The sequence below is a fragment of the Centroberyx gerrardi genome, chromosome 18 (assembly GCF_048128805.1).
Source record: "Centroberyx gerrardi isolate f3 chromosome 18, fCenGer3.hap1.cur.20231027, whole genome shotgun sequence".
Classification (NCBI taxonomy): domain Eukaryota; kingdom Metazoa; phylum Chordata; class Actinopteri; order Beryciformes; family Berycidae; genus Centroberyx; species Centroberyx gerrardi.
Window position 1 is genome coordinate 24,696,631 of NC_136014.1, and position 20,211 is coordinate 24,716,841.

The following is a 20,211-nucleotide window of genomic DNA, read 5'->3' on the forward strand; positions in this document are numbered from 1 at the left end:
ACTTGGACACGAGACACTTTTTTAATAGTTTTATATTGTTTATCTTCATAGTTTTTATAGTGTGTTATATTGATCTATATTGCCTTCATCTTTTCTGCACCATTTTTATTCTTATTTACCTTATTATTTTACTGTATTATATACCTTATTTCCTGTCATTGTACTGTACACCACTGCTGTGACACCCGAATTTCCCCTAGGGGATCAATAAAGTGCAATCTTATCTTAGCTGCTGCTAACCATATATCATTTTATCATCCCCAGCTCCACCCCAGCATCCACCTGTAGGCTCTGATTCTAGGTCTCCCCCGGATTGTCCCTCCCTGGCTGCTCTCTTTGGCTAGCTAGGTGCACGCTTGCAGGGAGTGACAGGATTAGAGCCTAGACGCCATACTAAACTCTGTATATTTGCATTCATTCTCAATAATCTGTTAACGTGAGTTGGCAGACTGAATTATGTTCAAGGTCAATTTGATAGAAAGAAATGCCAGCGCTCATAATGTCCTTTCGTCTTTTTAATACATGGGCAGCTAGATAAAAACTCACTGATGAAGTAGGGATTGACATAAACCACACTAGCTTGTGAAAATACATTCGTACATTTGTACTCCTTTCTCCGAGCGATTGGAGCATCCCCATGCAGCACAGCAAACCATGGTGGAGACTATATGCAAGGACAACACGGAGGAAAGGGCACAGACAACCTGCTTGACATGCTATTCATGTTTCTGAGTTTATTAGAGATTTATTTAATGAATTCATTGCGGTAAATAAATGCATAGTAAAAAGACAAAAGATACATAAAATATATATATTTATATGTGTATAAATATATATGTGTTTTAATGTGTCCTGTCCTGTCTGGATGGGATGATGTTTTGATGTACCCTTTTTAATAAGCAGATTTCTGCTTAAGTCATTAAGATTACTTAGGCCCTCAGTTACCATGGGATTACTGAAACCACCATGAATTAAAGAAATGGTAGAAAATTAATCTAATCTGAATTTTGAAACATTCCTTCCCTTCCCCTCCCTTTAAATATATCAATAAACATTAGGATGCGATTACTCTTGACTACCATACAAGTTTTACTTTTTAAAAAAACATTGATGTAACTACATACACATGTCGGTGTGCTATATAAATATTGTATATAAATATTGTAAATCAATGCATTTATTGACTACTAATTACCAAAAATCGCAGTTCTGTCTCTCTGTATTTACGTTTTCAAATTGCCCGCCAAGTACTTCCTGGAACTATCTGAAGCTACGTGAATCACGTGACGATCAAGCATTTTGGACTTCCGTTGACGCAACTCTCTCTCTATATGGCTCTGCCTGGAACTATCTGAAGCTACGTGAATCACGTGACGATCAAGCATTTTGGACTTCCGTTGACGCAACTCTCTCTCTATATGGCTCTGGCTGCGTCGAGTGAAACTCCCTGATAAACGTTTTTTTTAAAATGTATTAGATGTGTTACTAACGTCATTTAATGGTTGTATCTTGTTCTATGTAATATCCGTTCCATTCTGTGTAAATGCTGTCAATATTTGAGATCGCTAACCACAGTTTTTAATGAATTTACTTTTGGAGAGATTGGGCTAACGTTAGAGTGCTGAGTTCGTTGCCTAGCTAGCTTAACCCCGCTGTATTCGCGGTCTCTCCATGTTAATTGTATTCGCTTTTTTCTTTCTGTCAGGGGAGCCAAGCAGACACACACACACAACCAGCTGATGTTTTTGTACATTTGTCTTTATTCTATCAGGAATGGAGACGTTTTTCTGTGCTTCTGAATCAATTTACTGTGTAAAGTTAATACTGGAAGAAAGGTTGTACCCTGTAGTTAAATTCATAGTGAGTCTAGCTGGTGTGGTTGCTATGGTAACACTACAGTGCTGCATGCTATGTAGTTTATAAGGTAAAAAGACTTAAATGTGGATCAATATTGTGATTTTCTTTGTCTATAATTGTTGAAATATGGGTCTTTTGATTACTATTCTGTACTATGTGTTTAATTCTAATTGTAGCCTAATTATTCATACTAGTCTTTTAATGTAAATTCCACGCTCCTCCTCTTTAATCTAATTTCGTATAAAACACTGCTGCCAAGCTGACTAGCTAAGCTGTCTCCTCTCCTGCTCTCCTCTCCTCCTCTCCTTTCCTCTCCTCCTCTCCTCATCTCCTCTCCTTGTCTCCTCTCCTTTCCTCTCCTCCTCTCCTCTCCTTGTCTCCTGTCCTCTCCTTTCTCCTCTCTTCCTCTCCTCTCTTCTCCTTGTCTCCTCTCCTCCTCTCCTCTCCTTTCGTCTCCTCCTCTCCTCTCCTCTCCGTGTTTCCTCTCCTCTCTCCTCTCCTTTCCTCTCCTCTCCTCCTCTCCTCATCTCCTCTCCTTGTCTCCTGTCCTCTCCTCTCTCCTGTCCTCCTCTCCTCTCCTCTCCTCTCCTCGTCTCCTCTCCTCCTCTCCTCTCGGGACACACAAACACACAAACCGCTCTCCAATTATAGTAGCGGGATGACAATAGATGAGTGTCACATAAAGTGTGCGCGCGCATCTCCGGGGCAGAAAGGCTACCGGTAGCCACTCAGTTCACGTTAGTTAGTTAGTTAGTAATTGTGAGTTCCCAGAAGCGATAGCAAAGATTTTAGTTTAGTAAGTGGCCATATAGTTTAACATCATGCCTCGCAGTTCGCAGTTGCAGCGAAGCCCCTGGCTTGGCACAGCACACTCACCCTAACGCCTATCCCTAACCTCGCCTTGCCTAGCCAGGGGCTTCTCTGGTCTGCAGCTGGGTGCTATTGGAGTAGTAATCCAGCTAACTCAGTTCGCTAGCTTCATAGTCCCTGGGTGACACTTACCCGGCCATACATGTACAATGTTGTCAGGATGTCGCCTTTTTCAGTATGCACTACACCCGTGCATCATAGGGCTTTGCCTTCACACTTTGACGCTGGCTGGGTAAGACCTGCTCTTAAACACAAAACTCACCAGAGATGTAATGTCTAATTTGTGCCACATGCCTACATAATATGAATTTACAGCATTGAGAGATTTGTATGCTCAGAGGCTGTCTTTTGTATATGCTAGGCTTTTCAATCAGATACATATACAGTATATGTCTGGCCGTTGGATGGGTGGCCACTTGGCCATGTCTACAAGCCATTCATCAACTGGGATTGAATAAGGGTCCGGCAGTCATTCACCAGTACTTAAAACAAGTTTTTCTAAATAATCTGCGCGATCTGAGTCTGACAAACTAGCCAGGTACGCCATTGTTGTCCGTTTGTTTGCTGTTATCCGTGTGAAAATGACAGCCAAGTTGCTATAGCTCCAATAGCCACAGTGGCTTTTCTGCCCCTGAGCTGCGCATGCATCCTCGACTGTTTGTACATGGGAAACTCATCTATATCAATGTTGTAGTGTCATGCTATTTATAGTCATGGTTATTATGTTATGCAATTTATACTGCTATAGTCTATCAAATTGGACATCATTGTAACAAATAGCTCGTAGATATTATTCTGTAATTATTATTCTGTTAGATATTATTCTGTAACTGTAACTTGGCAAAAAAACCTTTTTCCAACTGACCAAGAGGGGAGCCCAGCAGACACACACACACAACCAACTAATGTTTCTGTACATTTGTCTATATTCAACCAGATCCTCGCTAAAGACCTGAGACCCAGTGCTGCCTCCTGCCTCTTAATTGAAAACATCAGAACACAACGCAGAACACCATAGGCGTAACCCACCGGCTACATTTGCAGTAAGTCTTTTTGCCACTGAAGATAATGAAGTTTGATTTTTTGATAGTCATGGACAACTTGTTCAGTAAACCATTCATATTAGGCTGATCATCAGCTTAAAAAAAGGGATGACTAGGGCAACTTTTAGGTCCCCATGTACAACACCAGTTTTCAGATATAAAGAAAATATGTAGGTAAGTGGCTCTAATATGGAACATTTCACCTGTTTGACAAGAAAACCAGAAATGTGATCATGACCAGCAGAAGAGTTTTTTTAGTCCATCAACTATGTCACTTATTTCATGAATATCTGGGGGAATAACAAAATAAGAAATAAGGAAATTATGGGATAGTTGCCTGGAATTAAGTCTAATGGATTACCATTTGAGGAAGGAATCTTACTTGCTAATGTATTACCAATATTTACAAAAAAGTCTATATCAAGAGAGAGAGCTATATCAAATGAATTGTTAAATGATCTCTCCCCGTTAAAAAGAACCAAAGGTAGCTCTGAGGTATTCTTTTCTCTCTGCAACAATTGCAACAACTTGAAAGCACTTTTAATATTGTTTGAACATTGCTTAAAATTATCACTTAGATATTTCTTGTTTGCAGATCGAATGATATGAGTGAATTTATTTCTATAAGCTTTATAGATCTCTAGGTTAAGAGGGGTGGGGTTTAATACAAAATTTCTGTACAGTTTGTTTACTTGTTGATGTTATTGCAATTCCTAATGGTCACCAATAGAGGTTGACAGAAGTCATAGATTACTTAAAGGGAGAGAGAGCAAAAGAGAGGGAGAGAAAGGGTGAATATTGTTAAGGTAAGTAGTAAGGTAACATGAAAAAGCCACTACCTGCTGGTTTTGAAGTTGTAGAGTTGGTTATAAACCCTGCTGTGTTTGAAATATCGTTTGTAGTTGCTGTTGCTGCTTCCTCTCCTGGACAAAAGCAAAAACAAAACCTGACAAAACGTAGGATCCGGAAAGAGCTCCTGTTTATCATACCCAGTAAATAAGTGAGAGAATGAAAGAATGTTTATCATAAGTGAAGCTACTTTGAACATGTCATGTGACCTAAAAAACCCCAAATCATATATTTTCTCACCTGAGGACAGAGGGATGAAGTCAAACGTCTGCAGTTTTCCACTGCGACCATCAGTCACTTCACACTTGAATCTCTCTTTGTTGTAATGATAACTCAGAAAGGACACAGTGGTGTGGCAGGGAGACTGTGATATCAGAATGTTCCTGGTATTTCTATTCACCTTTTTACCCTCATACAGCCACCTCAGTGTCTGTCTACACTCTCCATATGTCACCACAGAGCAGGACAACGTGAGATTATAGTTGTCCTTTTGTTCAGTTACTGGTGAAGATGGAGATACTGTGAGAGAAAGACAATAACAGGAAAATTAACTACATTACTGTAATCAGAATTATTGTAATGTTTTAGTATATTTTTCAGAAGGCAGTTTGAGCTGAATAGGTTATAATGTTAATACTCACTGTTTACAACAGACAGATAAACCCCAGCACCTATATGTTGTTCTCTTGATATGTACTGTAGGCAGAAGTAGCGACCAACATCCTCAACTGTGACTTTCTTTATAACCAGAGAACAGTTGGGTGTAACACTCAGTCTGGCTGCTTTAACTTTGGCAAACTCATTTGGTGCAATCTTCCCAATAGAAACCAGCTCCTCTGTAGTTTTATTTATAAAATGATTAAAGATCCAGGCGGTACTGCCACATTTATCCTGATTGGGTATCACATTTTCACAAGGCAGAGTGACTTCATCTCCATCTCTGACATGGAAGGAGGGCAAATGTTGTCCAGTTACTGCTGTGGAGAAAATGATAGAGAAATATTATGTCTCAGTAACAACATTGTATTCATATCATCATTTAAAGCATTGCTCCTATCGAATAAACTGTGGCAGAAGATGCAACAAATCGCTGTTGTCAGATGAAAGCCTTGTATCGGCAAAATGTCAACTTTTTCAGCTTTGTATTTTTATTTTTTATTTTTTTGCAATTTTGAGTTTATCTTATTAGTTTTGAATGAGTTTCAGCAATCCAACGGTTGTATAATCTTCAGCGACAAAACCTTCCTGTGTCTGATAGAGAAGTGTTAGTGAAAGGCAAAAGAGCCAAGCAGAAGTGCTTTTTTTAAGTAGAAATGGGAGAAATTGAAATATGGTTGTCTGCGCTGTCATGTCTATATTTCAGTTGTAAAGGTAATGTTGGATGGCTGGTCTAGGGTCTGCTCTCCTAAAATCTAGTACCAAAGTAGTCAGATGGACTTATGTGATTTTCTGTTAAACTGTATTTACTGTGGGGCAACCTTGTACTTAACCTATAATTACTGTGAAGAAGAGGGGAACAAGCACTGCTTTATTTTACAGCCTGCACAACTTGTACTTACTCCATAACTACAGGGCACAAATGTTATTGGTGCTTGTTCCCTGTAGCTACTCCATAACTACAGGGAACATGTATATTATCATATTTCATTTTGGAATGAAACTCTTGAAATTCTGTAGTTTTTTAAGAGTTGTTGTCACTCTTTTAAAATGGAAATCTTCTCTTGGAATCAAACTCTTGTATTACAAATGTTTAAATGAAGCCTTACCTGTCAAATGAAGCAGTAGTACCAGAAATGATGAAATTTCAGTCCGTCTGAATTCAGCCATTCCTCTCTCTCTCTCTCTCTCTCTCTCTCCCTCTCTCTCCCAGTCTCTTGCTCTCAACTGTCACTATCTATGAACTAAAGGTTCCTCAAATAGAAAGATGTCTTTATTTTGATTAGAGAGGCATCACTTCCCCATCGCAGCTTTTTGGGTATTTTTTCTGTCGCTGACAAAGGAAGTGTTTTGGTGTGAAGGCATGACAACTAGACAAATAGTAACCGCGTAGACCTACATGCCAAAAACAAAATATGAAATCAAAAGTGAGCGCTTGATTTCTCTCATCTCACAAAGGTTGTTTCCACTTTTTCGTTTAGTTTCAACTGAGGATAGACTCAATGCAACCTGGGCCAAACAGTATTTCAGCTGTTTGACCCAGGTGTGATCGCTGTGTGAATGTAACACTGTGGCCGAGGCTTCTGCACAATCTAGACTTATTCTCCAAGATCCTAATACAGTGACCCTTCACACACACACACACACACACACACACACACACACACACACACACACACACACACACACACACATTCAAACAGGTTAAATACAACATTTAGAGTACAAAATTCAACAGTTGAAACAACTGACTGATCAAATGATAATGAGAAATGGATGACAGATATGATGTGCATGCAACTAAAAGCATAAACAGCATATTACACATCACTAAACAATGCCTCAGTTAAAGGCCACAGAAGTGTGTTTCTGGAGGAGATTTTGCACAACAAACAGAATCTGTCATCCTAATATTGAAACAAGACTGACCAACTGTAGTGATGAAAGAGCTGTGAACGAATCGTTCGTGGTGAACTAATCTTCATCAGGAACTGGGAGTCATGACTCACTCTGCCATTTGAGTCGTTCGTTCACGGCTCCGCAGCGCCACACGCAGCCAGTCAAGAGTTGAGACTTGCGAGTCGCAAACTAGTGCTGTGTGAGTGAGAGCTGGTTGGAGTAATTCAGCTGCGAGTCGCACCTGTGCCAAAAGCATAGGAGGGAGGCAAACAGGCTCTTCCTCTTGAGTTGTGAAGGGTTGTGAACGATGAGTGAGTGAGTGAGTGAGTGAGTGAGTGAGTGAGTGAGTGAGTGAGTGAGTGAGTGAGTGAGTGAGTGAGTGAGTGAGTGACTGGTGGGATGGCAGTTCTGGGCTAAAACCCTGTTGTGTGGGGTGCAGCTCAAATGTGATTCACAAACGAGTTTTGAGAATGAGGTTTACACTACAACCAAATAAGCTGTCAGATAAGAGTAATATTACTAATTGACTGACTGACTAATTTACACTTCCTCTCCTAAATTAATCATTTTGCTTTCATCACTTGGAACATCAACTTGGAACTGTTCACATGTTGAACTCACTGGAACGCCCACATTCAAGATGGAGGCTGTGAGACCACATGTTGTGGCGTTCCTTCTCGTATTAATCGGATGATATTTTCTTCTAAAAGACCTCCAGCAGCAGTTATTACCTTCGACTGCCGACATCGGTGGATTTGCTGCCACACTTGCCACCTGTGTTGACTTCCACATTTCACAGCTGTCAAAGGCAAAAGCAACTGTTTTGCTTTTGACAGCTGATGCTAAACAGCTGCATTGACTGATTGAGATGTGGCGTTTTAACCCATAGAGAGCAGTGTAACAATGATTTCTGATGCTCTTTAAGAACTTGGTTGACAACATAACTTTACATTCTGGATCCTCAATAATTCACAGGCATTTAATTCATATACAAAATAGCTAAACAGATACATTTTGAAATTGAACTCTAAATGCTCTATATACTGTATATATATATTTGTGTGTGGTTTTAGCTTGTCTCAAATCCATGTGTCTGACAGTGTGTTACCTGCTGAACTCTATCTTCCACTGTGAAAGCCATGACACTATTGGTACATGGAGGAATTACGATACACAATGTGTGACTGAGTATTAAACAATCTTTTATTTGCAGATAGTATAAATGAACAGCAATAATCAGCTATAACAAAGGGAAGACTATACTGACTCCATTAAGGCCCACAGCTCATTCAAGCATACTTTTCAGATTCAGAAAACATTTTGGACTCCCAACAAACAATTTAACAATACTACTACAGCATAATGGTAACAATGTAAACAAGTTACCAGTTAAATGCAAGTTAAAATACTAAAGCACAATGAAACAATGCTAACAAGTTCCCAGTTAAAAGTACGTTTATTAAAATTAGTTTTCAGTCATTGCAGTCTAAAATGCTGTAAATGAGAAACAGCTTCACAACGGAGGCAGAAAAAGACACTTTTATTAAAGAGACTTATAATAGTTAATACAAGATGAAATAATAGCTTGACTATCTTTCTCCTAGTCAGAAACTGATAGAAATGGCTTATTCTAAGAGAAAAATATCCATCTTCAGTGTTAATACATAATACTCACTAATTTAATGCCAGCAGTCTTTTTGTAATCCTCAGTTAATACTCTTGATTCTTCGATGTCTATGTTCGGTATGTTTATGTAAGAAAGCATTCAGTTGTGCCAGTGAAGTTATCTTTATCTTAATCTTATTATTTAATCAGCCGTCTCAGAGTTTGATCTTTGATGATCGCTGTTGATCAAATCATTTTGAAAACAGCCAATGTACTAACAGTTGTAAAATCATTTCAAATCATTTCAGGTGTTTCACATCACCTGTAAGTACACAACTTCTACTGTTTGTAAGTGCACAAAATACTCCACACTCATCCAAAGACTTAAAACAAGCTCATGATTTTTCATGCAGAGGCTTCAATTATAAATTATACAACTGTTGTGCTAAGATGATATTTATCTGCTGTGGTCTCTTATTTCTCTGGTTAGTTGACATCGGTGTGGAGGTTATTGATCAGTGGAGCCTGACAGAGGCAGAAGGGGCTTCTGTGTTGACATAGTTCACTGTACCTTCATCATCATCATCATTATGCATCTGTGAAATACAACACAACACAATGTAATGCAGCACAATACAACACAACACAATGTAATGCAGCACAATACAACACAACACAATGTAATGCAGCATAATACAATACAACACAATGTAATGCAGCACAATACAACACAACACAATGTAATGCAGCATAATACAACACAACACAATGTAATGCAGCACAATACAACACAACACACATGAGTTTCTGTACAAGTGTAAAAGTTGAACGCTGGCTGCTGAGCAGCTCCACTGGAGCAGCTGGAGTTTAGTGCCTTGCTCAAGGGAACCTCAATGATAGTTATTGAGGGAGGAGAGAGATTTACTCAAACCAGTCCACTTCTATGACTTTTAGGCTTTCACTGCTCCACATTTAACAAAAGGAAATCAGATCCATTGTGAGCAACACCGACTTTGTAATTCAAACAAATCAAATACTTAATAAAATGAATACAAATTAACCTGTGGAAAAGTCAGTTGTAAATAAAAAGTTATGAAATGACTAGAATTGTACTGAATGTATTGGAGTTGAATGTATCGACCTTGTTCCCAGGGCGGCCATTTTGAACTTACAACACACTCAGGGTGGGAAACTCTACCTGGAAGAGCAAATACAGCCCAGCTCTGTCCTGCTGTTGTGGACCAAGATGCACATCATACAAGTCGGGAATCGGACATTTATCACATCACAGATTCTCCACTGAAAAATGTATTAGAAATGAATGGATCTCAAGAATCTGGAGAGATCTAGGCTGACATTTTAGGTATTTGGACCACAATAGCTACAGCAACTGGAATCTAGCCTAGGTAGCTAGCTAGTAGATAACTAGCTAATAAGCTAGCAAACTAACTTTCCTGCTAAATTCAAGTAATTGTTGTTGCTAGCTAATTTGAGAACTATTAGGTTTATTTGAAGTTCTCACTTGTACACTAATGTGTTGCAGTAACGCTAGCTTTATGTTGTCTTCCAGGTAGAGTTTCCCACCCCGAGTGTGAAGTGACTTCAAAATGGCCGCTGTGGGAACAAGGTCAGTTACTGTATGATCTGACCTCTTCCTGACTGGCTGCTGGACCAGACTGGTTCACTGCAGGGCCGCTTACTGAGTTTAAAACCTGCACAAATACAGACAGACAGTTACAGTATTCTATTACAATAATTGATAGCTATGAAAATGAACAGTTACCATCAGCAGCTTACGATCATTTTACGATCAACCTTACAGTCCTGACCATACACATTTAATTTTTCAAGTCAGTTCCGTTTTTGTTTTAAACTCACAATGTTATCAGGTGGTGTCTGGTTCCCTGGAAAAATAAATCAGAGAGAACTGTATAAATTCTACAATTATGATTTATGTTAATGAGTCCTACAAAATATTGTTCTGAATTCTCTCACCTCTAGCTCTCCTCCAGCTTCTGATGAGAAGAGCAGTAATTACAGTAATGAGGAACAGTTCTGCAACACGCAGAGCCAACATGACGTAGTTCAGAACAGAGCTATCTGTGTAAGATGTGGAACATGGTGGAGAAAAACATGTCAGTAAAGAAAGTTAAAGGGGAAATAAGTAAGATTTTAAATGATTATAATATCTCTGTGGGGGTTGATAGAGTTGTTGATCAATACTAATGACTGAAGGATTACTCAGCCAGCTGCTGAGAGTTCTGGCTTTCAAAACTCACTTTACACTTGTGAAAATGTGACTTTGTTTCAGGGGTGTGTGTGTGTGTGTGTGACTTCATGTTGTTGCAGTTGCTAACTGCAACAATAGAGGTTGATATGAAATTTTAGCAATTCTTTTGAAAATAATCTTTTCACATTCACTTTCTAACAAACACACAAGTCATAACTTGCGGTTGTAATTTGTAACTTGAATGTAGACACCAATACACTTCAACAAAAAATATCTGAATATACAAAAATTGCTTGTAAATAAGCAACACTTTGGGCCGTATTCTCCCCAGCAGGGTTAACATGGTGGTAGTGTGTCAGACTGTCGATGCATTTTCCTTATTCATAAACAGGTTTTACCGCCTCAGTTTTACAGCTAGTGATATTTCAGCATCACCGCCCGCTTCTGATCATTTGCATGTCCTGTAAGTGATTCCTAAAAGCAAACCGCTGTGCAAAAATACCAATTTATGATAATCTACCTTAAAAAAACCTTAATTGATAAAGAAATATCTCTAAAAGCTATGCTGTCAATGTGCTGTGCTCGGAAACAGGTGTTAGAGGTTCATTGGCTCGTTCAGCAAACAATCACATTTTCCATCACAGAAGATGAGAGACAGCGACAGAAAAGAGAGAGAGGAAAAGATTTTATTTTTTATTTTTTTTTAAATATGTAAAGTAAAATGAAAAACAACTGCTGGTTCTGAAGTCGTAGCGCTGGTTATAAACCCTGCTGTCTGTTTTGTTGTTGTTGTTATTGTTGATTTTGTGGTTGTTGCTTTGTTTCCTGGACAAAACCCCCAAAAACTTAATCATTAAGATCAGTAAGAGCTCTTAATTTTCATACCTCATGAATAAATAGGATAGATTGAATAAAAGAATGTTTATCATATTAAGTAAATGAAGCTACTTTGGTCACATCATCAAATATATTTTTATATTTTTATATTTTTCATAAAACCCCCTCCAACAGCCAAGTGTCAGTCTGACATTCATGTTTTTGACTTTCAAAGCTGAGAGAGAGAGAGAGAGAGAGAGCGAGAGAGAGAGAGACAGAGAGAGAGAGAGACACAGAGAGAGAGAGAGAGACAGAGAGAAAGAGAGAGAGCGAGAGAGAGAGACAGAGAAAGAGAGAGAGACAGAGAGAGAGCAAGAGAGAGAGAGCAAGAGAGAGAGACAGAGAGAGAGAGAGGCTGGACTGTGGAAATATGTAATGCAAGATGGAAAGTGACTACCTGTTTCTTTTGTCGTTGTTGCTATTGTTGATTTTGTTGTTGTTGTTTCTTTCTTACCTGGACAAATGAAATATCAAAGCCCAACAAAATATAGGGTCAGTCAAGAGCTCAAGTTTATCATATCCAGTAAATAAGTAAGAAATAATAAAATAATCTTTTGCATGGTTACTTTGAAACTTTCAAGTAAAAGAAAGATAGTTTTCGTTATTTTTCATATCAAGATGCAGATATTTTAAACAGTTCCTTATCATATTCTCAAAGCTTTCTCACCTGAGGACAGAGAGGTGAAGTCAAACGTCTGCTTTCCACTGTAATCAGTCACTTCACACTGGAATCTCTCTTTGATATTTTCAAAAGTCAGAAAGGACACAGTGGTGTTGCAGGGAGACTGTGATATCTGAATGTTCCTGATGTTTCCATCCAACTTCACACCATCATACAGCCACATCAGTGTCTCTCTACACTCATATGTCACCACAGAGCAGGACAACGTCAGATTATAGCTGTCCTTCTGTTCAGTCACTGGTGAAGATGGAGATATTGTGAGAGAAAGACAATAACAGGAAAATTAACTACATTACTGTAATCAGAATTATTATAATGTTTTAGTATATTTTTCCAAGAAGGCAGTTTGAGCTGAATATGCAATAATGTTAATACTCACTGTTTACAAGAGACAGATAAACCTGAGCATCTGAATGTTGTTGTCGTCCTGACATGAACAGTCTGCAGGTGTAGCGACCAACATCCTCAACTGTGACTTTCTTTATAACCAGAGAACAGTCGGCTGTAACACTCAGTCTGGCTGCTTTAGCTTTGGCAAACTGATTTGATGCAATCTGCCCACGGGAAACCAGCACTGCTGTGATTTTGTTAATAAAATCATTGAAGATCCAGTCAGTACTGTCACATTTATCCTGACTGGGTATCACATTTTCACAAGGCAGAGTGACTTCATCTCCATCTCTGACATAGAAGGAGGGCCAATATTGTCCAGTTACTGCTGTGGAGAAAATGATAGAGAAATATTTTGTCTCAGTAACAACATTGTATTCATATCATCATTTTAGGCATTTGACCGATGCTCCTATGGAATAAACTGTAGCAGAAGATGCAATAAAACTAAGAAAAACTGTTTTCTTTTTTGCTAGACGACCATGCAATTTTGAGTTTATCTAATTAGATAATCTAGTCTAATAATAGATATGAGATATTATTATATCTAATAATATCTTATTTTGAATGTGTTTCATCAATCCAAAGGTTATAGAATTTTCAGCGATGAAACCTTCCTGTGTCTGATAGAGAAGTGTTAGTGAAAGTCAGAAGAGTCAAGCAAAATTGTATTTCCTTTTTTTAGTTATGCGTTGAATAAAATACTTCCAACATTAATTTTGCATTTTGTCACTGTCAGTGTCACTTTTTAAAATACTTTTTATTGTCACTCACAGATAATCAGTAAATAAATATATATATATATATATATATATATATATATATCAGTAAATACATATTTCACTTCTATAATTCACTTCTATCCTCATGTCTTGATGACATGACATTTCTTGTTTAGAAATTGTGAAGGTGTGCAGACCAATGTGAGAAAAGAAATGATTTTAGATTTGTTGATATTTCATTTTGGAATGAAACTCTTCCAATTCTGTAGTTTTTTAAGAGTTGTTCTCACTCTTGTATTACAAATGTTTAAATGAAGCCTTACCTGTCAAATGAAGCAGTAGTATCAGAAATGATGAAATTTCAGCCCATCTGAATTCAGCCATTCTTCTCTCTCTCTCTCTCTCTCTCTCTCTCTCTGTCTCTCTGTCTCTCTCTCTCTCTCTCTCTCTTAGTCTCCTTCTCTCAACTCACTATCTATGAACTAAAGGTTCCTCAAATAGAAAGATGTCTTTATTCCGATTAGAGCGGCATCACTTCCTCATCGCAGCTTTGTTTGCTGTTTTTTTTTTTTGTTGCTGACAAAAGGAAATGTTTTGGTGTGAAGGCATGAGGAGTCGAAAAGAAGTAATAGAGTACATGCAAAAAGTAAAACATGAAATCAAAAACAGCGCTTGATTTATCTCATCTCGTAAAAGATGTTCACTTTTTTGTGTGTTTAATTTCAACTGAGGATAGATTAAATGTAACCTGGGCCAAACAGTATTTCATCTGTCTGACCCGACAGATATGACGAGTATGCACCTAAAAAGCTTTTTATATAAAGAATGGTGCGTTACACATCACAAAACAATGTCTCAGTTACAGGCCACAGACGTGTGTTTCTGGAGGAGATTTTGAACAACAAACAGAATCTGTCATCCTGAAACAAGACTGACCAACTGGTATTAAGGCTTAAAAAGACAGATATGATGGTGTTTTAGTGGCTGTAGAGGTGTTAGTTCCTCATTGCAGCTTTACTTTGTGTTGAGAGATGTTCAGGAAGTGATCTGGGTTCAGCGGCCAGCAGAGGTCTGGTGGTTTTGCCTTCTCATGGTGACCGGATCAGCATACAGAAACAGTCAGTCGACAGCCTTTTAAGGCAGAAGACAAGATGTATTTAAGTATGCATTTTTGTCTGTTGTTGCCTTTCCATGATGCTTTTCACATAATATCTAACTGCCAAAGTGCAATTCCAAAACAAAAGAATGCCAAGGACAGAAAATGAATGTTAACTTGCCAACCGTGAGGCCCAAAGAGTCTTTGCAAGAAGGATGCATCCACATCTAAAATTCATGCAAAAGATCGCTGTGTGAATGTAACACTGTGGCCGAGGCTTCTGCACAATCTAGACTTATTCTCCAAGATCCAAATACAGTGACCCTTCACACACACACACATATTAAAACAGGTTAAACGCCATGCTTAGAGTGGAAAATTGAACAGTTGAAACGACTGACTGATCAAGTGATAATGAGAGATGGATGACAGATATGATGTGCACGCAACTAAAAAGACCTAAACATGGCATATTACACATCACAAAACAGTGTCGCAGTTAAAGGCCACAGAAGTGTGTTTCTGCAGGAGATTTTGCACAACAAACAGAATCTGTCATCCTAATGTAACAAGACTGACCAACTGGTATTAGCACTTAAAAAGACAGATATGATGGTGCTTTAGAGGATGGGGAGGTGTTTGTTCCTTATTGCAGCTTTCCTGTTTTCAGAGATGTTCAGGAAGTGATTTGGGTTCAGCGGCCAGCAGAGGTCTGGTGGTTTTTCCTTCTTATCAGTACCGGATCAGCTTCTGAACCACAGCAGGCTGACAGAAACAGCCAGTCCACAGCATGATGAGGAAGGCAGTGGTGAACCGTGACCCTGGACCCCGGGCCTTCAGTTGGACCACATGTGGCACAAAACAATCACATGAAGCAATAAAAATAACAGCCAGAGCCCTTTATCACAAACTGGTCTCATCAAGGTGGTTATCAACTCACTCTGTCAACTCTGCATTTTCCAATCCAGCTATGAGCGCGTTCTCATGAAAGCGACGGGTTTGTAACAAATAGCCAATCACATGCAACATGGACAGATCCAGATCAGCTGATTTAAGATAAGACAGTAGGCACACTACTGAGTGAGGAAATGAGGTCGTCTAAGCAGCAAAAGTAATATGACTCAGCAGGCAAAAGGACATGAAATATAAGCACACAACTACACAAAATAAAACAATAATAGCAGTAGACTATTAACTGTAGGATTAAACAGACCCTATATATACAGTGTCAACAGCTTAGGCGGTAAAAGTGTGAGGTGAAAAAAAAATTGTAAAAATTTTTTTCAGCTAGTAGTTTGTTTTCACCTGTATTACAAGGCTATCATGCTCTGATGAAGGTGTAATACCGAAACGCGTTAGCAGTCATGGCCAAAAAAATGAATTGGTGAAAATGAGGTAACGTCTTTTTTGTTATATACTTTTTTATTATTATATTGGTGTGCTGCTTTCTTTCAACTCGAACTCTTATCACTGAAGTCCAGCACCCAGCTACAAAGTTGCCTTTTGGAAGAAGTGCACCTGTTCCTATTTTGTATTACAAGGCTATTCTCTGCATGACCCATTTCAGCCACCATAGCCTCGGTGGGCGTGTCTTGTACTGACATACACAGTGGGGGCGTGTCTTGTACTGATGTACCTTGTGGGGGCGTGTCTTTTACTGATGTACATTGTGGGGGCGTGTCTTGTACTGATGTACACTGCGGGGGCGTGTCTTGTACTGATGTACCTTGTGGGGGCGTGTCTTTTACTGATGTACATTGTGGGGGCGTGTCTTGTACTGATGTACACTGCGGGGGCGTGTCTTGTACTGATGTACCTTGTGGGGGCGTGTCTTGTACTGATGTACCCTGTGGGGGCGTGTCTTGTACTGATGTACCTTGTGGGGGCGTGTCTTGTACTGATGTACCTTGTGGGGGCGTGTCTTGTACTGATGTACCTTGTGGGGGCGTGTCTTGTACTGATGCTGCCTTCTTGTCATATGGGAAGAAGCAGAAGAACAGGATGACGTCTTGTTGTTACAACTTGGAACTGTTCACATGTTCAACTCACTGAAACGGCCACATCCAAGATGGCGGCTGTGAGGCCACTTGTTGTGGCGTTCCTTCTTGTATTGATCAACTGATATTATTTTCTTCTAAAAGTTCTCCGGGAGTATTTATTACCTTCAACTCCCAACATTGATGGATCAGCTCTAATGCTTACAGCCTGTGTTGACTCACTTCCACAATTTGTGATGCCAAGTGGGAGAAATCAGAGCCGACCAAAAATTCCCTCATGCTACTTGTAATTATCACTAGGAGGCTGAGATGAATGTTTTTTCCCAGTTGGCAGCTTGTGCTTACAGTAAATACGGTATGATGTGAACACAGCATCGGTCAGCAACAGAATATGAAGATGGTGGCATGATTGGCACCACAGGGGGCGGGTCTTAGCCACAGATGAAATGTGAAGAGTTTTGGTCCAAAATGCAATCAGATAAACACAAATTAGAAAATTGGGACTCCTGCTCTTGATAACAAAATTAAAACAATGGCACATTTTAGATGAGAGTAAGTAACTTAAAGAGCAAATCAAGCATCAACTTTCAAGCATGTTGCAGCACTTATGTTACTAACTTGTTACTGCTTTGCCATCACTGACTGCGGTGTGGCGTTTCAACCCATAGAGTGCAGTGTAACAGTGGTTTTCTGCCCTATGTGATTAAGTGTTCATTTGCTCTTTAAGTACTTGGTTGACAACATAACAGTTTTACATTCTGGATCCTCAATAATTCACAGTCATTTAATGATGAATTCAAGTAATAATTTCTCCCTCCAAAACAGATATAAAATAGCTAAAGATACATTTTGGAATGGAAGTCTACACATTGTATATACAGTATATTTCTATATACAGTATATACTGTATATGGTTTTAGCTTGTCTCAAATCCATGTGTCTGACACTGTGTTACCTACTGATCTCTACCTCCCACTGTGAAAGACACTATTGGTACATGGAGGAATTACGATACACAATGTGTGACTGAGTATTAAACAATCTTTTATTTGCAGATAATATAAATGAACAGCAATAATCAGCTATAACAAAGGGAAGACTATACTGACTCCATTAAGGCCCACAGCTCATTCAAGCATACTTTGGAAAATTCAGAAAACATTTTGGACTCCCAACAAACAAGTTAACAGTACTACTGCAGCATAATGATAACAATGTTAACAAGTTACCTGTTAAATGCAAGTTAACTAAAATTAGTAGTATAAAGAAAATATAAAGTTTTCTAATTTTCTCAGGTTGTTTCAAAGTGTCTGATTGCAAATGCATGATCACCTTCTGTAAAATAAACTCTGCAACAATTTAAGAGATTTTTTGGAAAATCTTAAACTGTTCTTCTGTACATAAGGTGTTGTGCTGTGTAATATAAACTGAGGCTAAGCTACTTACTTCAAAAGCAATCCATAACATCTTAAAAGCAAGTCTAAATTCAACTTCAAGCCAATTCAAGGCAACTAAAACAGTTCTATGATCTCTCCTGTTAGATCTAGTTAAAATCCTAGCTGCTGCGTTCTGAACTATCTGCAGATGAGAAAGAGCTAAACAACTGAGGCAGGAAAAGACACACTTGTATAACAGAGACTTATAATAGTTAATACAAGATGAAATAACAGCTTGAATATCTTTCTCCAAGTCAGGAAATGACCTATACTCTAGAAAAAGAAAAATACCCATCTTTAATATGAATACATAATGCTCCTTACTTTCATACCTGCAGTCTTTTTGTAGGCCTCAGTTAATACTCTTGATTCTTAGATGTCTATGTTCTGTATGTTTATGTAAGAAAGCATGCAGTTCATGCAGAAAATTGTCCAATAAAGTTATCTTCATCTTCATCTTAGTATTTAATCAGCCGTCTCAGAGTTTGATCTTTGATATTTGCCTTTGATCATTTCATTTTGCAAACATACTAACAGCTGTAAAGTCATTTAAAATCATTTCAGGTGTGAAAGTTTCACTTCACCTGAAAGTACACAACCTCTACTGTTTGTAAGTGCAGAAAACAATCTGAATGACTCTGTCTTTACATCATTTGATCTGAGTAAAAAATAAAATAAAAAATAAAAATCACTCCAATCCAAAAATTTAAAACAAGCTTATTATTTTTCATCTAAAGGCTTCAATTACTAATCTAAAACTATTGTGCTAAGATGATATTTATCTGCTGTGGTCTCTTATTTCTCTGGTTAGTTGACATCGGTGTGGAGGTTGTTGATCAGTGGAGCCTGACAGAGGCAGAAGGGGCTTCTGTGTTGACATAGTTCACTGTATCATCATCATCATCATCATCATTATGCACCTGTGAAATACAACACAACACAATGTAATGCAGCGCAATACAACACAACACAATGTAATGCAGCACAATACAACACAACACAATGTAATGCAGCACAGAACAACACAACACAGTGTAACCAGCACAATACAACAACCGTGACAATCAGCAGGCCTCTGCTGGTTATACTAATGCCGTCCAGAGAGGGGAAATGCCATCAGTGCCAGCCGGGGACAAAGCACCAAATCTGGTGACTGTCCCCTGAAAATGGAGACATCTGGTCCCGTACTTCCGGGTGAAGTTTCCCACCTGGAGTGTGATGTGAGTTCAAAATGGCCGCCGTGGGAATAAGGTCAGATCATGGTATGATCTGAACTTTTCCTGAACTGGCTGCTTCATTGCAGAACCGCTTACTGAGTTTAAAACCTGCACAAATATAGTTTTGGGGCGATCACACAGAGAAGCGTCACTAGAAACATGACGCCTTCAAAACCATTGCTTTCCTCGGGTGGACAGCTGCCAGGGAGAAAGTAGGATCGGAAGCTCGTTATCCAGACACAATTCACAGAAGAGATGGTGATATTCACCATATTGTTTTTGCAATATTTCATGAACCCAAAACCTCCACTTTTTGGTAGGAATTACTTCCTGCTCTTCCTTTGATCGGCGGTTGTGCAGCACCGCTCCCCAGGCGCTCCGAGCTGTTTTGCCCAACGCGCTCTGCCTAGGAATTTTTGAAGCAGATGCACCTGTAGCTCCTGACCATATGCATATTTAATTTTTCATGTTCACATTACTTTTTATTCTAAACTCACAGTGTTGTCAGCAGGTGGTGTCTGGTTCCCTGGAAAAATAAATCGGAGAGAACAGTTTACTGTAAATTCTACAATTATGATTTATGTTAATGAGTCCTACAAAATATTGTTCTGAATTCTCTCACCTCTAGCTCTCCTCCAGCTTCTGATGAGAAGAGCAGTAATTACAGTAATGAGGAACAGTTCTGCAACACGCAGAGCCAACATGACGTAGTTCAGAACAGAGCAATCTGTGTAAGATGTGGAACATGGTGGAGAAAAACATGTCAGTAAAGAAAGTTAAAGGGG

The 20,211-nt window shown here is 38.9% G+C and overlaps 1 long non-coding RNA gene across 1 annotated transcript; it reads right to left on the reverse strand.

Moving 5' to 3' along the window:
- Positions 1 to 18,915: 18,915 nt before the first annotated feature.
- LOC144542804 (uncharacterized) lies at positions 18,916 to 20,162 on the reverse strand. Its single transcript, XR_013507468.1, has 3 exons — positions 20,049 to 20,162; positions 19,924 to 19,952; positions 18,916 to 19,129 (listed from the first exon to the last, which is right to left on the reverse strand). It is a non-coding gene; the product is annotated as an uncharacterized LOC144542804 (long non-coding RNA).
- Positions 20,163 to 20,211: the final 49 nt, after the last annotated feature.